Below are 21,807 nucleotides of genomic sequence, written 5' to 3'. Positions count from 1 at the left end.
AATTTGATTGGCGAATGATAAAACGCGCGATAATGATGCGATTCATCGCCATAATAAGCGAGAATATTACAATCATAATGAACAGTTTATGGACAGCAGTTGCAAGCATTAGCCACGGTCGAGAGGAGGTTTTCCCAGCTACAAATTACGGCAAATCGCTGAAACGTTCTGTGTTTGGCGAACGCAATTTCCTAGCCCCACCCGCGGCATTTGTTAGACCCGCGTGCAGGAATCATGACTCGCTACCCCTTCGTCCATTTCCGGCGACGCGTCTGCCCGCGGCGGCCAAGACAATCCCAAAGTAACTCGATCACGTGGGGAAACTCGCGTTATTATCGTACACCCGGGCTTAAGCTTCCCAATTACACGCAAAGAGAGACCGACGGGGTGGAGGACAAGGACGAGAGAAGCGCACGTGCATTACGCCGTGATAATAAATCGAGTTTTGCGATGAACCGGCCCGGTCCCCCGACCCGGGCTGACCCCCGCGGGCACTTTCTCCGTGTTTGCTTTGATTCGAAGTTTCCGGTTAAGTTGGTTACCGGAACGGGCTCTTTGTCCGATCCCGCAAACTCCCTGCTCCGCCGCCCTTCTCGCTTGCGTAGTATCTTCCACGTCATTCAACGCGATGAAATTTTTCTCGGGCTTTAAAACTGACAAAAGAAACGTCAGATCGCTCGCGGAAACGCGGGAAACCTATCGTTTTTGTTATTATCTTGCGTGTTAAGAATCTACCGTAAATTACTTATATATTTTAAAGTAATTTTTTTACTCGATATAATCTATATTTTTAATTATATTCAAGAATAATATAATAAAAATATTTGCGTACTCCTAATTACATAAATATAGCGCATATCTTGAGTGCTATGCGTTATCAGATCATTGAAAAACAAACCAGTTTATCCGTCGGTCAAATATCGAGCAACGCGGATTTTTCTATCTCACCAACGATTTTTCTCACGCTGTTGAATCCGTTATTAGGATGCTTTTTCGCCGAAAATCCACCATCCGGCTTCAATCTCGCGCAAATATCAATCAGTCAGACACGTTCGACGAGTTTGATTTCTCTGTTTTTCTCTCCTTTTTAATTAACGGGGCCGAATATCCGTGGGGGCCGCGCCTCTTCGTGTCGGATATCCGGCGTAGGGCGCGGCCCTCAAGTTAAAGGGTGAGAGAGGGGGCGAGGGGAGGGAGAAAAAAGAAAACATCTATCGATCAACTATCCCTCCGGCATTAGAAATGTATTTCCGCCGCATTTTGTTTAATCCTCGAGAGCGCTGTCCGGCCAAAGCTTTCCATTCGTCGCCGTCGTTGTGTTTGCTCGGTTTTCGCCCTTAGGGTTACCTCTTCGACTTTCGCGCCGGTGTTCGATCTACAAAAGCAACGTGCCCTAGCTATAGGATATCCAAATACGAGAGTGTTGGCGTTTGTTATACCCGAACCTCCTAGGATTTCAGTGACGCGCTCTCTCAGTCGGATCTCCTTTTAATCCTCGGCGGACCGTGGTCCCCGAAACACTGCGAACTCGACTCACTGAATTTCTCGAACTCTGTTGTTATCTTCGTCACGTTGGATTCGCGTTAAATTCGACCGTACTTGAAAAAGGAAAAAAAAAAAGAAGATATCTAGCGCCTACTAATCTAGTAGAGAGCTATTAAATGTTTCATTTGTAATCTTACTTGCAGATCCCTGTAATATTTATAAAATACGGGATACGAAGTCCACAATTTAATTAATATAAATAAATGATGAAGCAGAAAATGTAGTCAACATTTTCGGTATTCATGCGTGTACGAGTATCTCTCCGTCCCTGTTTATTTTTCATCTCGAATCTCGTTTCTTGCGCGAGAAAAATATCCGCGAGGTACCGCGATGCCGTTTTCAAAGATACATCGGTCGCAATCTCGCGTATATAATTTAATTAAGAGGGGAGAAAAAAAGAGAAACGAGAATAAACGAACTGGATCTTACACGATTACCGCGACTTTTCAATTTTTGGCTAATTAATTCGTCGACTGAATGACGCGCCCTTTAAAGTGATCGCAAAAAGAGAGCGCGTACACGGGGGAAGAATCAGAGAGGATAGGTGATGACGAGGGTGGAAATAGCTGTAAAGGGCGGAATGCCGCGAGCACGATAACGCCGCGAGCGGGCAAACGTAATAACTGGCGACGATATTAATATTTTAAATTCAATTTAAATTCAATTAAAGTTATATCCCGCGGTATACTAGTATCAGTCGTTGCCCATTGCGGAAGCGGTGATCACATGAAGGAAGGACGAAAAAGAAAGGAAGAAAGGAAGGAAGAAACAAGAGACGGACGGATGGAAAAAAAAGAGGTCGCGGTGGCCGTTTCGGTTCTTGCTTTGTGCGCGTGCGGCGTACTTGCTCCTAATTATTGCGCCGCATTTTCGTTTCCCGAGCTTTCTCGTTTCTGCGATGACAATTCTTCTGTTTTCCCCCACATGAGTCCAATTAACGATTTTTCGTCGCTTGTCGATTAGTCGACGATGATTCTTTGTCTCTGCGAAAAAGCGCGACGATAATGATTGACTCTCGCTTTCTCTTTTTCTTTCTCCCTCTCTCCCTCTCTCTCTCTCTCTCTCTATGAGGCTTCGTTAAATATTATTTTTGAGTAATATTTTTGAAGACTAATTCTTGCGTACGTAATTAACTTTGTCGAGCGACTTTATCGTTTCGAACGTAAATGATAAAGTTTTTTCTTTAGCGGATTTTCGAGTGACTATCCGAAGGTTCTCGTGTTTGTCGACCGCATTGAAAACAAGAACATATTTGAATCGTTGACGCCAGCCAGTCGCGACGATAGTACGTATTTAGATTGAAATGAAATTTCCATTATGCAAATACGCGCAGATGCATGCGAGTGCGTGATCGAGCTATCGATTCGCCTCGGCGGCGTCGCATGCAACGCATTCGTTATCTAAATACGGTTTGTCGTCTTTTCGAAACTCGACCCACTTTTTTGCGTTTGTCAATGATATTTTGATACGCCTTTTTTTTTTTTTTTTTTTTTTTTTGCGTACCGCGAATCGTCTCTCTCCCTTGTTTCAATATAATTTTCTTTCCTTCTTCTGGAACGGAATGGTGTCGTCTATTACTTAAGACTAAATTCCGGAAAAATCTGGGAGAACGTCGGACGAAGAAGAAAACGTAATTTTTTTTAAATTCAAATTCGATTGTTCTTGATTCTCAACGCTAAATATAGATCGGACGAATATATAGCCGGTACGTAAAAAGAAAGACGGCGAATTAAGAATTTATAATTTGCATCGATTGCATTATACATTGTGAATTCCGCGGAGATGAGATATGACGTCTCTGAGATATCGCTCTGTCAGTTAGCGAGCGTACACTTGAATTATATAACGTATATGCGCTCATATACCATATACATGTGTATATGCGATGTATTCGACGCAAATTATATATATATATATATATATAATTTGCGTCGAGTACATCTCCTATCTCTTCGAAAACGAGCTGCATGAGAGAGAAATGTCTCGTCGAAAGACTCGAGGGCGCGGCTTGTACCTATTTTGCAAGCATGCGTACACCTCGTGGAATTTTACGGGCTAAGAGGAAAGGCTGAAGTAACGGCACGATATCATAAGATTCGGGGGCAAGAGGGCGGAAGAGAAGAAGATTCAGCTCGTCGAGCAGAGAAAACGCGATAGCGACAACGATTTCCATCCACTCCCGCCTTTTTCTATATCGTAGAAAATTATTTGCATCTCTTTTACAACCATCTCTTCGTCATTCTTGTATATATATATATGCGCGTGTACCGCAATTTCTCGTGAAATTTAAGAAACGTATATAAAGTCAATTTGGAGATGATTTTTTCTTAACGAAAATATCATTAATAATTTCCGAGTTATAAGCGATTGAGAAACGCGAATCTTTTAAATCAAATTAGTCCTTTTGTAAATTAAACTTTGCGAAATTAAGATAATAAAACTATATTTTTTAGTTAATTTCAATTTAATTTAACGAATTTTAAATTGAGATTTGGTTATAGAAAAAATATACGAGGAAAAAAATTGGAAATTCTCAAAAAAATGATTTTTACGACATTTTTGCTACGGAAAAATCGACTAAAAATTGGAAACTCCATAGAATCTGTTAATAGGATTATAGGAAATATGGTGATTTTGGGACACTCTATATGTACATATATATCTATATGCGTGCAATTATTAAAATCACAATTATAATCCATTTATTCATCTATAACTTTAATCACGAATCCTAGCATTTACGTGGATTTACGCGTCGAAATAATTGGCCGAATATCTTCCACGGCCGCGATCGAACTCTCGTTTAATCTCGTGATTACGTTAGCGATCGTGCATTTTAATTCACGTGCCCGCGCGCGATTGCCATTTTTCCTGAACATCCAATTTGCGCGTAACGTTAATCTCGTTTCCTCGTTAATACGTCTCACCGATCTCCTCGCTCCCGTCTCCGTGCGTTACGAGAATGACAGATAGAAATTCATCCCGCATACGTGTGCAGCATCCTTTAAAGTTTACGACGGCCGACGGACGTCACCGTTGAACCCTCATCGAGTAGCGAAAAAAGCTCTAGCCTGGCTTGGTCGTAAAAGTCGACAGACATATGCGACTGCAATAGCGCGATGAGATAACCGCCTCTCGCGATGCGTCTCCTCTTTTTTTTTTTTTTTACACGCTGCTGCTCTGCAAGCTGCAATTTCGCGAGACCGCGAAGTCAAGTCTCGCACAAATTGCAAACGGCTGCCGATATCTCTTCTTAATTGTCCGTCACAAGGATAATAAACGCGGTAAATGTTACCGCGCCGCCGTCATACGTGACAATACGACGTTGACGAATTTTAATTATAGAGTAAAAAGCAACGTTCCATTCGTTCACGATAAAGAACGTCGTTTGTCATGGTATTCGATTACATCGTCCGGTACGGTACGGATTTTTCTTGAAATTATCCCGTCAAGTGCGCTTAATGTTCTTCAAACTTAATGACAATGCAGTTTCAACGATGAAATCGTATTCATGGCGCGCGGATATTAACAGTATACTTTTTCGTAACGTCTATTCTTCGCAATTTCTTCGTTTAAGGATCGTCCATTACCCTTGTAAGTTACCGATGAAAACCTTTTTCGGCACTGGCTGGGAACTCGCTTTTTCGCGAATTTTTCCAGGGGAAATTTCTCGTTCAGGCCACATCTATTCGCGAATTCGCGGGAAACCGATTCGGCCGAGTCGTAAAAGCCGGACGTTCGAGAAACTTCTAGCCGTGAATGTATATACGTTTAGAAAGAGAAAGAGAGAGAAAGAATGGTCACGTCTCTCGAAACGGGTTAAAGACTTTTACGACCGGCCTCTGGAAACACGTTTCATTGCCACGCTCCCGTTCCGTTCCGCTTCGTGTCGTGGAAAGAAGGGTTGGGTTCAGACGCTTCGTGAGACAGCCTCACTTCTTCGTGACGGTATCGCGGGCGAGAGCTTCTTTTTACGTTCGTGAACGACGTAAAAAAAAAGGGAGGCGCAGACCCAACACTTGACGAAATCGTGTACACCTTTATTTCGCGGAAACTCGCGCGCATCGAGGCGTTGACGATTATTCGTGACTTGATGAACCGGTGAAGAACAATAGCAGCTCGTTGTAATTGTACGTAGTATGTTTCACATAATAATAAGATGCGTTTTGCACACCCTACGAATAATTAGGAAAAGAATCGAGTATTTAATCAAGTTTTTCTTTGGTTGTCATTTCTTATGGTACAAGATGTAGCGTATATTTTACAATCTGCTGTAATCACAGGAATTGATATCTTGTCAGTAATTGCTTTCTTAATGTAAATGGCCTGCAGTGATACATATTGAAAGAATTACTGTAGAAAACAGCTCCTATTGTACAATCGCGCCGCGCCGATTTCGCTTGCATACACGAGGCGCATGGCAAAAATATCACCAACGGACGTTGAAAAATACTCGTAACTATGTTGTCATGGTAAATAGTAGTATGAAATAAGAAAAAGGGCGTGGAAATATGACGCGATGCATCCAGTGGGATAGGACTGGAACTTGAAATTTTCAAACTAGAAATTTGTCGGCTACGTGCTACACGAGAAAACATCTCGGAGACCTAGGAAAGTTAATTCCTCCATGATGAAAACAAAATTGATGACCGTAAAGGAAATACCGATTCAAAATCGCCTTGATAATCGCAATTTATTCGAATTAATAAGTTCTTCATTTTTCTCTCTATATATTTTTAATTTTTCTAAAATATTGATTGTTTTTACACACACCTTTATGGTCCCGGTATCCATCTTTGAGAGATGCTAAATTTTTCGAGATACGCCGAATGCTTAAAGGCCAGCTAAACTAGCCTAAATTAGAAGAAGCATTCTCGCTCTGTCCGACGCGATACTATCGATTCGCCTGGACGCGCAAGGACGATTAATAAATTGCTTCCGTTCAATTATGGACCGTGATAAATCGAGCCGTCTACAGGTAGTCGCCTGGCTCGTCAGCGAGGAAATTGAGCGACGCCCTCCCTCTCTCTTTTCTCCCCTTCCCTCTTTCTCTTTCTCTCTCGCGCGATCGGGCACGTACACTAACACGTACGCGTGTCTACATCCTCGCAAAGTTGGGAGGGAAAATTGAAAAGTTAGTCCCGTCGAGATTGACTACCCCCGATCTCCACGCGGACCGTTCGTGGATGTTTCCGCGGGGCAGTTAAATCGGGAGGGAGGTGCGCGCTGAAATCGGCTTTTTCGCGTTAGTCGTAATAATGCGGTTATCCGAATTCGATGGTGTCACGTAGTGTCGCGAACCAAGTTTACGAAACTTGTTTGCGAAACTGAAGTTTGTCAACTTTTCGCAGCCATAGAGCATCGCATCGTTCACCGTTTACCTAGGATATATGTAAGTTCCTGGAAAGAATATTAACTTCTTCAGGAAAGAGTTGTTTATGCAAAATTTTGCGGCATGTTGAAGAGTTTAATATCGAGATATTGAATATCGCTTCTTTTTTTCCCTTTTTTTATTTATTTTATTTCTCTCTCTCTCTCTCTCTCTCTCTCTCTCTCTCTCTCTCTCTCTCCCTCTGCCAGCGCGAAACAGCACTGGCGTGACGAGGAGCGTTGCACGATCGGTCGAACGACAAATTCGTCGTCTCGACATCGTGGAAGGTAACACGGTTAAGCGACAGGATCAATGCCGGGGTTATACTCGGCTCTTAAGCGAGTTATTTTAATCCAATCGCAAACAGGATGGGATTCGATTAACCCGTGTTAGCCAGCTATTTCCAGCGATCCTGATGCATCGAGCTGTGCCTCAAGTTCTCACGCCGTTCTTTTTCTCTCTTTCTCTCTTTTCGAATTTTAACAATGAAATCTTAATATTGTTCAACAAGTGCAATGATATATATGATTATTTCTCGAAAGAAAGAGATTTGATGATATTTCGAAAATATTAAGTTTAAGCAATGAAAAATTTGATTTAATACGTTAACTAATCCATGCTAATTTAAAAGATCATGAGCTCTTTCCTTTTCGTTAAATAAAAAAACCAGGTGATTAAATACAACAATGTGATATATATTTCACATATATGTAAAATGATATAATTCAATCGTATTTTTTGTTGCGATCATTATATCTTCATAAATCGTACTGTTTGATAACGTTGCATCGCTCAAAGCTTTCCGCAGTGTAACGCGATTTTACGCGCTTTATTCGTCAGTGAAATCGCACGCGTCATTCGTTGCTTTTCACAGTGATCGCCACATTTTCCGCATTGCAACAAGAGGGAGGGGAAAAAAACCAAGAGTCAAGACCGAGCTGCTTTATTGTACCGACATGACGGATCCGGTGAACATTAGCACCATTAGCGCAACCTGCATTCGGGATCAAACGTTACGGGTTGCTTCGTTCCATCAATAACGAGCTCCTATTGTTCGTGTCTGTTCTCTGCTATCCACCATTCTGACCGAACGAAACCTCGTAAAAGAAGAGAGAGAGAGACGCGAAATTTTTTTGCCGACATATACTTTCACGAGGATGCGAAATAATATTGGACGAAACATGAGGGACGCGTAGCTAGCGACTATGGTGTAGAAAACGCTCGGAAAAAAAAAATGGTACAATGATAATAATGAAATATTTTTGCGACGCGTGTGGTACAGAAAGACAAGTATGAAGAAAAATATGACGAGGGAAAATACAGTGGAATAAACAAAAGTCGATTTTTAATCGCGTCGATAGATTTTCCACGCGTATCGATTTTAAAATCAAACGCGCGTGTGCACTTCGTTAGCCTTGTCTTTTTCGACGGGAAGATCTCGCGAGAATTGAATCGGGTGATCTAATTCAGAAAGTTTCTCGCGATCCGAGACGCTATTTTACGAAGATATTATGCGATTTCTCGCACAAACTATACGTCTTCGTGGCTCGCTCCGCTCGTGGATAATAAATGCATATAATACTTTGCTCTTCGTATCTTCATTTATCTGATAGGTTCTACGTAATCTTTGTATTTGAATTTTTAATCGACGTTTCATTCCTTTATCTATTTTTCTTTTAGGATTGTAAAGTTATTGTTATTAATTTTTTTTTGTTATTAATTATATGACAATCACGTATAATGACGATAGCCACGTGCGTTTTCCGTAGATTCTTTTTGCGGGTACCGCATTTTCCGATGCATTAGAAACTATTCCGAATAAATATTGTCTGTGCATACATACACGGATCCTCTTATCTCTTTCATGGGCGAGAATAATGAAACGTCTAAATAGCCGACGGATTACAGATGCATCGGTCGGATAATTGCGCACAGGTTCGGCGAGTTGCGTCGAAATTTTCGATTCATTAGCGTACTCTCACGGCTCTATATATGTATTGCTTGTACACGGGATGATGGGAAAGCTGCAGCTGATCGAGGGAAAATAATCAGTCCCGCTTTTCGCGGCTTGCGTTGGTTTTGCAACGCGTTAAGCCACCCGCATTAAATACGCGCCGTGAAATTCGTCGAGATGCGATGGTTATTAAATCACTAGGCAATACGATAGACGTATACATATATAATTTTTTTACAAAATTCGCACGTTTAACTCGTTGGCCCCCCCCCCCCTCGTCTTTTTTTCTTTCGCAAAATTGATTTTTAATACTCCGCGTTATAACGTTTTACTTCGAAGGCGCGGATTAGTCCGGTTTGAAAAAAAATTTTGTAATGACGAGAGAGAGGACAACTTTGTAAAAATTCATATCGGAGGGAATTATTTCTCTTAATCCGAAAATACCTCGTGGTCTGTTTGATTAGCCTAAGATGGTATTTCAGTCTCTCTCTTTCGTTTAAGGATCGACTCGAGTGGTTTGTGTCGCGTCCGTTGCAAAGATCGACCCGGCTTTTTCGATTCCCGTGTACAGTTCCGTACTTCTTTGGGGTCCTTCTCGTTTGCTAATGACGACGTTCTTCGATCACCAGCGGCCGCTTTACAAATGTGGCCGGCTCTCGGACCAGCCGAGATAGACCCGCGTCTTTACGGGCCAAGTTTTTAATCGCTCAGCTTTCAGATCCGCCTGCGGCCGCACTTGACTATCGTTTCGCTCAAATTTGCCGAACGATAGAGGGAGATACCGGGTCATTTGGTTTCTTTCATATTTCTTTTTACGGACGGTTTTTATTTTACATTATTCGAGATTACGAATACGTTGCAGTATAAACCTGTTTTTCTTAAAATTAAATACTACTTTTGCTGCTGTTGAAATATTTCTTTTCGTGTTTAATATTTCTATCTTATCAAAAATATAATGGCATAGTAATAAGATTTGCGAGGAATCATATATGCAATATGTAAAAGCCACAAAAAATTGGAAGTATATATATTATGCGGTTTTGATAATTAATGGAGAAATATTCTAGAAAAGAATTAAATAAATATATTTTCGATCGCAAAATTGAAGAAATAAATTTATGCATTATAAGCAAAAAGAAACAACGGATTACGGGATTACTATTGCGCGTTCGCATATTGGAAATATTAATTATCGTTATTACATTAAAATTTTAATTATCGTTATATTCCTTACAATAAACGAGAGAAAAATAACTATGCCAATACTTGTACATACATAAATATTATTCGAACAGCTCTTTAAAGTTTAGAAACGTATCATGAAATATCCACGAAAAATTCTTAACAATGAAAAAAAAAATATATATATATATATATTGCAGAATGCATGGTAGATATTAATTTACGGTTAAAGAGGAGAAAAACACCGAATGCAGTACGCGCGAGAAAATAGCGTATAAAACTGATTGTCAGGAAACACAACAGGAAATTCGTGATGTAAAGGCAAAAGTTTCGTAAAAGTTTTTTCTCATTTTCCCGATAGAAAAAGAGAGGAAGAGATAGACAAGACCGAAATGTGATATCGTCTATAAGTAGTACGTGTGAGGAAACCTTCTGAAAGAAACAAGGCAAGAGTCCGGATGGAAGACTTTGGCGATCTCCGTGAGTCGGGGACGGGGATGGCGGAAGAGAGAGACAGAGAGACGAGGTTGGAATTCTGGGTGCGGGACAAGAGGCAGGACGCGACGACAGGTAGAACGACGAGGGTGAATTATCCCCCGAAAGGAAGAGAGACGAGAGGAAAATATCCGTCGGTGGCGAGCCAATGGGGATCGAAGCCGCAGAAAAGCCTTTGGTAGGAACCCCGGATGGTGACCCTCTCGTCCGTTTTTCTCGTGGCGCTTTCCACCCTCGTTTCACTTCCTCTCCTCTCCTCACCGGCTCACGTAACATCCCTCTTTGCCGTCGACGGAGTCATAGAAGTCGTGCAAAGCCGATCGTACCGCACTGTATCGTGTAAGTTTCTTCCTCTCGCTCCTTGTGTGTCGCCCGAATTCGCTCTCTAATATTCTCGAAATCTGTCGTTCTTACTCTCTCGTCCGCCGAAGATTGACATGAATGGAGGAAATAAAAAAGAATGCACTCTTGTGAAACTCGATTTTTAGGCGCTCATGTTTCTCCTTTCATCATGATGAATCGCTTAGACTGCCGTGAATTCCGCATTCACTTATAATTCAAAATCCGGCTGGTGGTATTTTGAATTTGATTTACGATTTGCATAGATTTGTAATTGTTTCTCCTTTTCACAACGTATATATTTTATACGATAGGCTATATCAGTCTTTCAATCTTTGCGTTTGAATCAAATTTGAAATATAATAATAATTTGTTTCCGGAGCTTCTTTCCGCTAGTTTCGTTGCCAATCAAGTTACACAAGATTAAGCTCCGACATGAGAAACCCCCTTCAGAGACACGCAGCGAGATTCGACGGTCCGATTAATTAATTAACAGGCATTATCGGACTTTGAGGACGAGTTGAGTCGTGTAGAAGGCTGCACTTTCTGCCCCTCGAGAGAAACGCATGTATATAATAGTACTGTCACGTGCATAATTTAATTTCTGCTGCACTACGTCAGCCGCTGTTTTCTTCTCGCCTCTTCTTTTGTCTTGTCCTCTTCTTTTCTTGTCGCCCGTAAATAAACAACGGACCGACCGCATGCCATTAAGATTTTCTTCCTTTCTCTCGACGAATGAAAAAGTTGTCGCGTTTTCTCTTTTTACTACACGGTGACAAATAAGAAGATAGTTTCACCGTCGTCGACGTTATTATTCCTTGAGCGAAATTAACTCTCATGGGGATTCTATTTTGTTGTTGTTATTAGCTAATGGTACCAGCTGAAGTTGTGCGAAAATTCGAAAACCGGGAACGTAGGAGTAGCGATGAGGTAAATATGTGTACGTAGAATCTAATACAAGTCTCTCCCTAACAATTATTAACAAAGTTACGGCTACTAATGAGATTGACATTTCCAACGTCAACGGTAAGATATTTGAGTAGAGAAACTCTCAGACGCGCATATGTAATATGCTTATTTAAATAATAATTATTGATTAAATAATGTTTAGATTACATATTGTTTTTTTTTTTTTTTTTTTGTCTTAATTTTCTCTCTTGTGAAGAATTTTTATACCATTTCATTCTCAACGATTCGACGAGAGAAACACAATTTCCAATTGCCATCTCACTTATCTCGCTACTTTTTCCATTTACGTTTCCTTTCCTCTCTCTTTCTCTCTCTTTCTTCTCTCGCGGGGATTACTTCGTTCGGTAGATCGAACAATCCTCGGCAGATTTCGGTCGTCACATGACCGTAAAACTTTCCTGATTTATCGTAATTGTCGACAGTCGCGAATGCTTAAGGCACCGGCGAGAAATTGCGGAGCTGGTTTCCGGTTCGGTGAAACGCCGCGAAGAAGCTCGCGAGCTTCCCTCGGGGAGAAACGATGATTTCTTTTCACGTGGGAAATTTCGGGGCTGCTCGACGACTCCTACGCTTTGTCTACACGGCGTCGGTGACCTCTCGTTCCCGCCACAACGGGAGATTATACGGCGGTGCTTGAATTAAACGACAAAGTAAATTTCACTCGCAATAATACAGGCTTGCGTTATACAGAGGTGATCGTCATCGCTTATTTTTCATCCTCGCGCCGGAGTTTCGTGATGTTCCGCGATATTGTCGTGTCGTGTCTCTCCTCGTGCGTGCGCCGGGCTCGTCGCGAGCTTTAATTCCGAATCGATATAATCCGCTTATTCAGAGGGCGCTTATTAATTTTTCGGTGAAATCGGATCTATGAGCGACGTAAAAAATCGGAAAAATGAGAGATAAGAGGAGGAATAAAAACAGGACCCGACACATAGGAATAGATTGTGTATCGGCATGATGATGGAAGTTCATACACGGTGGAACATCTCTCCGTTTTATTTTTTATTTTGCTACTGATTCTCAAAAATCGGCCGTTATATACGGAATTTTATGTATCGTCGAGCGACGTTTATTCCGCGATCGTCGCTTTTGTTTGCGCTACGGGCTCGAGGAAAAGGGAAAAGCTAATCGAGAGAAAAGGTATTGCTCCACTCGATCTCGTCGGAAAAATGTCGGGTTTTATAAAAGAAAATATAAACAACGGGACGTTGCTCTCGCGATCGCGGGACCAAGAGACTCGCGTTGCCTTTTTTTTTTTTTACATGGCGTCTCACCATTGTTGCTGCTTTTATAGGAATTATTTTCAATTTTTGAAGAAATAGAAATAAAACTGGGATATATGTACGATTTTTAAAAGCTCTGCATTAATATAAAATACACAATCATTTATAAATCATGATACAAAATATCGCCGTTTTTTATTAATCGTTATTTATTATACAAACCGAAACTGATCCTTTATAGTAGTTGCATGACTAATGGTTGGAAATTAATTTTCCAGAGTTCTTTTCATACATATACACATATATAATATAGGTACACACACATCCGTCGCGTTCTATTTCGGCGTTCGTTTGTTCCGTCGAAGGTGTTTGATCATCACGATTACCTTTTTACGACGAAAATGTTCGTCGGAGCTTTCAAGCTTTGTCACGTATAACGACGGCCAGTCACGATTCGGGCCACCTTCAATGCGCCGATTTCAATTTCGCGGGATAAAAACGCGTCGTTGAATGAGATGAGACGGATCCCTTACATCGGTTTTCTATATAGGACGTATCGGAGATGTCCTGCGCTATTCCTTCCCTCGTGTTTGGCTTTCAATATCTATGAAGAAAGTGCGCCACTTCAGAGGCGTGTCATGTATCGACGACCCGAACTCGGATACTGAAAAGTATAGCGTCGTCACGGGAGGAACATATATTTCGACAGGCGCGATAAATGATAGAATCGAAGTCGCAATGTCATCGTTAAAATGAACTCTGACACTTTTAACTCTGATTCGCGCGTTTATCAATATCCCGTGCGTTCTTTTTACAATATAAAATCGGAAAAATTGAAGTGATCCTGAATAATCGATTACGAAATCATTAGATACGCGACGACGTTATGTTTGAAAAGAACCTTTATGTATCCTGGCCATTATAATGACAAAAGATTTATTTTACCGTATAATTATCAGATAAAAAGATTATTAATATTTTTTCTCTAAATGTTCATTTTTTTAACATAATGAACGCATAATTGATTTTAATCATATAATGAGTACTAAGAGGATTAATTTATAAAATAATTCTTAACATCTTTGAAAGCGGATATCTCTCTCTCTCTCTCTCTCTCTCTCTCTCTCTCTCTCTTTCTCTTTCTCTTTATGGTGTTAGCATTATTTTCTGCAAAAATTTCTTGAATCAATCTTGCAATATGAATAATTAAATTTAAAGGGGCGAGAATTTTAGAAGAGTATAGCTAATTGCGATATGCACAATATTTTTGATTAATAAAATTTCGACCGAATGAAGAAAATATTTTGAAAGAAACTCGAGTTATTGATCTAACATAAAAGATAAAGTGCAAATTGAGAGATGCAACAAATATCTAGTAAATCAAAGACGCAAACGTAACGTATCACCGCGTTGTAAATGTGCGCAGAGAAGAGAGGCCCAAGGAGGCCTAACGATTTCCAGTCGGGAAATATTGATATACGCTGGACGTATATTTTTATGGAGTATATGGCGAAAGGGGAGGGAGGGAGGGGGGGGGGAGGGCATAAAAATCGGTCGGATACACGGTGGGAATGGCGGCGGTCGTGTCGAAAGAATCGTAAAAATTTCACGCACACGCTCTCTCGCGGCCGTGCATTCTCTTTACTTAGTCGTTCGCGCTCGCGATCCCAACAAATCTACAAGCCGTAAACAATAGTTACGCCCGGTATATAAGGCGCGTCAAATTATCAAGATATATATTTCTGAGGTACCTCCGGTGCACGGCTGAAAGGCTGAGGGGGAGGAAGGGGGGCAGGTACGAGAGGGTGGGAGGAGGAGAAAGTTAGACGAGGGTAGTGAGGAAAAGGAATGGGAAGCTTTCGCGTAAAGGAAAAAGAGGGAGGGAGAAACGGTTCGGCTCCTTCGGATGGTTGGAAAATCGACAGAAGGGGGTAAGAAAGAGCACGCACCGCGTAGACATCCCAAACGGCCCCATTGCACCCCTGGGGTCTGTATTAATGATATAATATTTCTTTGATTCACCGAAGCGGCGTACTTTAACAATCATTCCTTTCACCCTCCTCCTCGCGGATCCCGAGTTGATTCGCGTTTCCCCCCCCCCCCTCTCTCTCTCTCTTCTTTCTTAAACAGCCTGGAGGGGGAAGAGGGATAAAAGGAGACAGTGGACGAGTTGAAACGTAGTTTCAGCGAGAGGAAGACCCGTTTCGCGTCCCTTAGAGCGCAGATAAATTACATTCGTGTTCTCCATCCCTCGCGCGTATTTCTCCCCCACGCTCGAAGCCAACCACCTCTGGGCATCGCGCGAGTTCCCGGAATGTTCGAATCCGTCGGAACGTTGACGGAGGCGAGATTGGAGGAAGGAGAGGAGTACGGAGTGAGAAGCGGAGTTTATTTAAATCAGAAATAACTTCTTATACTCCGTTTTCCCACCCCGCTGGAGTATATTCTGCAGCCTCTATCTCTCGCTCTTCCTCCCGTCCAACCCTCGTATAACCGCTTTTCCCTGCCGTTCTCTGCACCGAGATTCGCTAGAAACTTAGCGGATGACTTGTAACGCTTAAACTCAGTGGTAACAAAGTTTCCACTTCTATATCCGTTATAATAACAATCCAATGACAAAATGTCTGTTTTTATCGTGGTACAACCGTCATCTTTCTCGGCTACAGATCTGGCTAATATATATATTTTCTGAGTGAAAATTTTATCACGCTTTCTTTGCAATGTTTTTATTTTAAATATTATATCTACAAACTAGATGAAACTGTCAATTATAAATGACGAAATTAATTGCAATTATCTTGCGGATATATATCTATATACATCTATCGATCTCCCTCTTTCTTCATCTTCTACGCTCGCGTATATTTTCTGCGAAAACATGACAGAATCAGAAGACTGGATGATAATAATATCTATGGTCGTCGAAAAGCGCGATTATAGGATTTTCCGAAGAACTATATTTCCCTTCTCCGAAAGTCTTCGAAATACGAGACGTGCCGCTAAAAAAGTACACTCGCAGGAATTCGCGAACTTGAACGGAGAGACTTATTTACTGGATGCGAATAAATTTCGGCGGAACCTGGCAAGCGAAGTTGAATTGACGGGAAGCGGAAGGACGAGATGAGAACCCGCAAGGGTGATCTTTTCTGTCGATTTTTGGACGAGGGCATAAACGACCACCCTCTTCGATTCGCATTGGAACCTTAAACGCCATACCGCGGGATTTCTCTTTCTACACACATATAACGCATACGCGTTCGCGAAATACATTGGTAGGTGGATGTTTATGGCGGAGTGCGAGTATTCGATTCAATAATGTCTTTTATGGCTGACATCGAGGCGAGTACCGCGGTTCCTCGACGGCGAAATGTTAGGAAGCTCGTGGCCAGAGGAGGACTGCCGCGGATAATCCGGGATCGCAAAAGGATCGACGGATGGGGCTGGCTCGAAACGGAGGACACGAAAAGGGGGAGCCTATATACCATATGTCACCGCGCGGCGAAATGTGTTTGTCCTGGGATTTTCGATCTAATTCGATCTTGATGAAGACAGGGGAACGAAGGAGAGAGAGTCACATTTTTTTATCGGACGTTTAAATAAAGATTAAATAAAATAATAACGTTTAAAAATAAATATATAATCTTAATATAATTAATCAAAGATGTAATATCAATACAATTGAGCAGGGGAGTGTCAAAAGATAACATTGAAAGCGCGTTGTTTTTTACCCCCAAAAAAAAAAAAAAAAATGATGACATTAAAACATTATACTTCGTGAATAAAAGAAAAGGAACAAAAATTCTGATATAGATACGCGATGTTCTCTTGATGCCGAAGTCAAGGAGATATATCGATATATAAATGTATTCACAAAATAATAAAGTCCTACAGACACAGTGCTTCTCTCGGTGATATACGGCCCCATAAATGTAATCCCTTCCCCCCCTCCCCCACCCCTCTCCGATATCTTTACAAAAAATGGGATGTCCTTTCTATGGATTATGGCATACACCCGTACGATTATCATCGCGTTACCCTCGTTCTAAAATTTTTCCCCCGCGATTCGATACATGTCACTGCAATTTTTCGTGCGTATTAAAGAAAATTCCAGCGGCCTAGAAAAAAATTGACTTTTTCTTTGATCGTGTTGCCCAGTAATCAATGTTGCATTCTTGAAATAAACCGCTTCGTGCGATAAGCGGTTTTAAATATTCGTCTCGCACGGATAGCAAGAAGTAAAGTACGATAGTTGATCTTAAATTAGGATGATCGATGGATTAACGTCGGCGAAAGCGGAAATAAATTCAGTAACGATAGCGTAACGAAGAATTGTATTTATTTAATAGACTTGAAATTCGCCACTCGCGAAAAATAATAGTACTCTCGATCATAATTAAATGCGGCGGTGTGCGCGGCGATGAATGATTACAAATGATCGGCGGGGAAAACGTTTCCCGGATAGTCTATGAAATCCGAAACGCTTTTGAAATGTCTCTATGAAATGGCAAAAAAACACGGAACATGCGACAGCGAAAACGTTACACCCGAGCCGGTCAACGAAGAATGCACTCATTTGGGTTTTGTACAGCGTGCGAGAACTGGGGGGAAAAAAAAAATGGAAGAGGGAATAAACGCCGCGTGTAGAAAATTGTCGGTACATGCTTCGGTGCTTTGTAAAAAATACAGTGGCCAACCGTAACGGTATAACCGCTTGCTCGATAATTATCGACGCGCTGAATTTGCCTATAGTTTCGCAACACGGTCTTTTATCCGATCCGTTGTGTTGTCGAGCAAAACGAGAAACACGGCATGTGCAAATCGTTCACGAATCATAGCACAAATATTGTACACGCACACATGCACAATAGAATACTTGCTCATTTAACGTTATACACAAGCGGCAATTTTATACGAATTTATACCATTAAATTCTTATTATAAGCGCTGGTGTATGTATAGAGATACAAAAAAGTTCTGTTAATTAAAATTAAATTTAATTTGCTCAATATCTCTACATATTACTTCTTTATTTCGATCGATCATTTTTTCGTTGGCTTATCGCTCGATAATGTTACATCGTTCTCTTTTATTCGCCATTTTAATTTAGCTACTACGAGTTACGCACGATGAATGAGCATTGTGAGACGCCTGAATGAATCATTGTGCCGAAAATCGTGGGCGTTTAATCATCGAAGGAACCAACCGTACGCGCGCTCGCGACATAAGAATAGATCCTGGATTCAGCGGATCCCGCGCGGAGGATTTTCGTTCCATTCGTACGGAAACCTAATTACGCGGCTCTATGCGTCATTAGCGCTGGGAAACGGAGTTAACGCCGTTAAATCCGGGTTCGGTCCAGCCGCGATATTATTCGCACTTGCATCAACCATTCGTACGTACAGTTCGTATGTTCAGTCGTATGGATTTCCCGCAAACCGCGTCGCCGCTGCGCGAAATGACGACCTCTCATGCGAAATGCGAATAAATGATCGTTCGTCCTGACTAACTCGATTTCCGTCGACAAACTGCCTTTTTTTTTTTTTTTTTTTTTTTCCACCTGCATTTGCCCGTCTCTCATCCCAATCGCCATTGCCTCTTCTCTCGAGGTCTTTTCATCTCGAATACTGATTTAACAGTCATCGAAAAATTATCGCAGTGCAGCGATTATTGTGAATTTTTATCGTTCAACAAATTCGGCGGTACGAAATCGTTTTTGTATACACACCCAAAATTTTATAACTGATTTTTATTTTTGTCAACGAATTCAATTCATGGCGAATGTAAAAATGATACGCGTCGTACTCTTGCAACAGCGATTTGGAGAAGTCTTGATAATCGCGATCCGAATTACGCGTTTTATACGTCATATTTGAGAGAGAGAGAGAGACGTGAACTTTTTATTTCTCTTTTGAATTTTCTAGCAAGAAATTTTATTTTCCTCTGGTTTTATTGTTAATATTGAATCTCATCGCTTTATCGAGATTTTTCAAACATTCATGGTTCGTTCTCAAATGTCTTCGATCTCTAATGAATAAAAATTGGGTCGCTGGCTTGATGCAAAATGAATTGTTATATAAATAGGAAGTGTATTTGCATATTTTCAGATCGCATTCTACATTACATTTACACACATAAATGAATTCTGTGGATAATATAAAATATAAACAAATAAATAATATGGTGAGCCACTAAATAAATTATACTTTATATTTCATAAAACAATTTTTTATATTTATATTATGCGCGTTCTTAAAATTTTTATTTTATTGCACTGATCCAATTAACCTTTCCGCTCGATCTACATACATATAAGCCCTATAAAAGAGTTCTTAAAATGTTTATTTTAATTGTACTGAAAGATTCAGTTAATCTTTTCGCGTACATATTTACTTTCACAAGTTTACATGCGAAGAATGCATATATATGCACGTTCATACATTATATTCAATTTATCGTATTTATTTTTACATTTTTATTTTGTGCACATAGTGTTGCTGTCACGTACACAGCGAACGCTTTCAGTCTCAAACGCGCCATAACAAGAAGAGTTAAATATGTCAAGATAATTTGTTCGCGGATACATACATAAGTATACATATTGTTTACGCGTCGTGAATTACAGCCGTGCATCCGCCACATTAACAAATTGCTTTCTCACTAATTGAAAGATTATATCTGCGGATACAAAGGATAGTTCGTTGAAGTAAATACAAATATCGTACGAAGTAACACCGTTGTTTACTACCGGTGTTTCAGTTGTGCGTTTACAATTAATTAATTTGTCCGCTGCATGCGCCGTAATTAACTTAAGTGCCTGCGTCCAAATCCAAAATGCGTCGACGAGGTAAATTCAAAATAATACAACTAGCGTGACGTTACCATAATTTGTTCGTTTCGGTTCATTTTACGACAAGGAGTGACTGGTGAACATTTGACACTTGTATTGACAATACATTACAGGACTCTCTTACAATGTGTAAATATATTGCCAAGTTTTTGTGAAAGTTTTATTTTTAATTTAATCTAGTATCTCTCTACTCTCTACGAAATTCGAAATTATAACCGGTGTCACATTTGTTCGCGTTTGCATAACGGATATTCATTTTATTCTACGATCTTACCGCGTTATCTTAACGCCGTAATTTTCCTCAGACGCAGCATAAATTAAATTATTACTTCTCTTTGTGTTCTCTCTGCTTTACTCTAATCTTCGTTTATTAACTAAAATACATATAGAGGTAACTTAAACACAGCTGATTTAGGATATAAGTGAATTAAATATTGCAAAGAGATTATTCGATCGATAATAAAGTTCTTACGATAATATTATTTAACGCAGAAAATTTATTACAAGTCTGGGAATGAAGGTAACGCGAATATTAACGAGAGATACTTTATTCGTTGAAATTACAATTTCTCGATATTGTAAAATTTTGAGAGAGTTATCAAGTTAAATGCATAATAACATGCGCTTTACGTCATTTTTGCAGTACTCTACTTGCGCATAGTATACACAGAAAAAAAAATTTTCGCTACCACAGCTAATCATGGTTTGCAAAATAAATTTCTAAACTGCAGCAAAACGATTTGCTGTTGCACCTAATAAATAAGTGTCACAGCTAAGATGTTCGCTGTCCATATATTACGATTGAAATCTAGTTACCACACGCGGTTTTTAGCGTTGGCAGTTAATTCTTTTTTTCCGTGCAATAACGACAAATCCAGCTGACTCGCCAAGTTGTTCACAATCGAGCAACGAGAAAAAGAGCGCTTTTGTATATAAGAAACTATCATTTGCATTTTCAATACCATTCGCGCGTCTCATCTCCGACCAAGACGGTGAAGACACGATGAGGCTTTAAGTATTATCGATATCGAGAGAGACATGAAAAGGCGAGTACCGGACGCGGCAGAAGGAGAAAAACGCACGAAAGCGTGACAGAAACGAGCGAGCGTCGCGAATGCATCGATATTGAATTGAAAATTGATCGTACGGGTGAGGTAGAGAGGAAGGCGAAGGGAAAGAAAGAAGGATGAGAGACGGGAGGCTCTCATAGCTCGACGATGCGGCTAAAATATAATTTGCGATCCGTACATAAACATTCTCCGCGTTCTCTCCGTCCTGTCCTCCGCTTTTCATCCTTTTTGCTTATCCATCGCTTATAGATCACGAGAGCTTGAAAATGCAGTTATCGCGAAACGTCTTCGATTACGCGCGACGTTTTATTAATTTTTTTCCCGGCGCTTCCTCTCCCTTCCTCGTATCCGGCCAAATCAATTTTCTCTACATCCGGCTCGATTTCTGCCTCAGCGAAATGCTTTTTCCTCATTCTTTTGGTGTATTTAACTTACTCTCTTCTCTCGTCAACCGCGATAATAGAACGCGCGCCCGCTCGGGGGACGGCGCGGTGTAATGCTTTTTATTAAGTTTCCTCGATAAACGTACCACTTGACTGTCGCGGATGCGACTTGGCGATCTGAGTCTTTGGGGAATTTTCCTTTACGCCAAGCTGCGCACGAGACCATTTAGAGAGATACAGGATTATTAATTTTATGAACACTCAAAGGAAAAAGGAAATTTAAGCGAAATCTATTTGATGTTTCAAAAGAGAGAGAGAGAGAGAGAGAAGAATGTTTTTCTTTTTTCGTTATACAATTCGTTTTTACTTTCGACGAAATTGCAATATAAATTATTGCGATACGTAATATAGCTGGACGACGTAGGAATC

General features: G+C 40.6%; 1 protein-coding gene across 17 annotated transcripts in view; it reads left to right on the top strand.

Moving 5' to 3' along the window:
• Nucleotides 1–21,807, top strand: part of Heph (polypyrimidine tract-binding protein 1 heph) — a 356,236-nt gene that overhangs the window by 273,894 nt on the left and 60,535 nt on the right. The window lies entirely within an intron of this gene.

The sequence above is a fragment of the Polyergus mexicanus genome, unplaced genomic scaffold (assembly GCF_030449975.1).
Source record: "Polyergus mexicanus isolate NDT 795.1 unplaced genomic scaffold, iyPolMexi1.0 SCAF_6, whole genome shotgun sequence".
Lineage (NCBI taxonomy): Eukaryota > Metazoa > Arthropoda > Insecta > Hymenoptera > Formicidae > Polyergus > Polyergus mexicanus.
The sequence above is the reverse complement of the archived record's forward strand: the minus strand, read 5'-3'. Positions and strand labels throughout refer to the sequence as shown.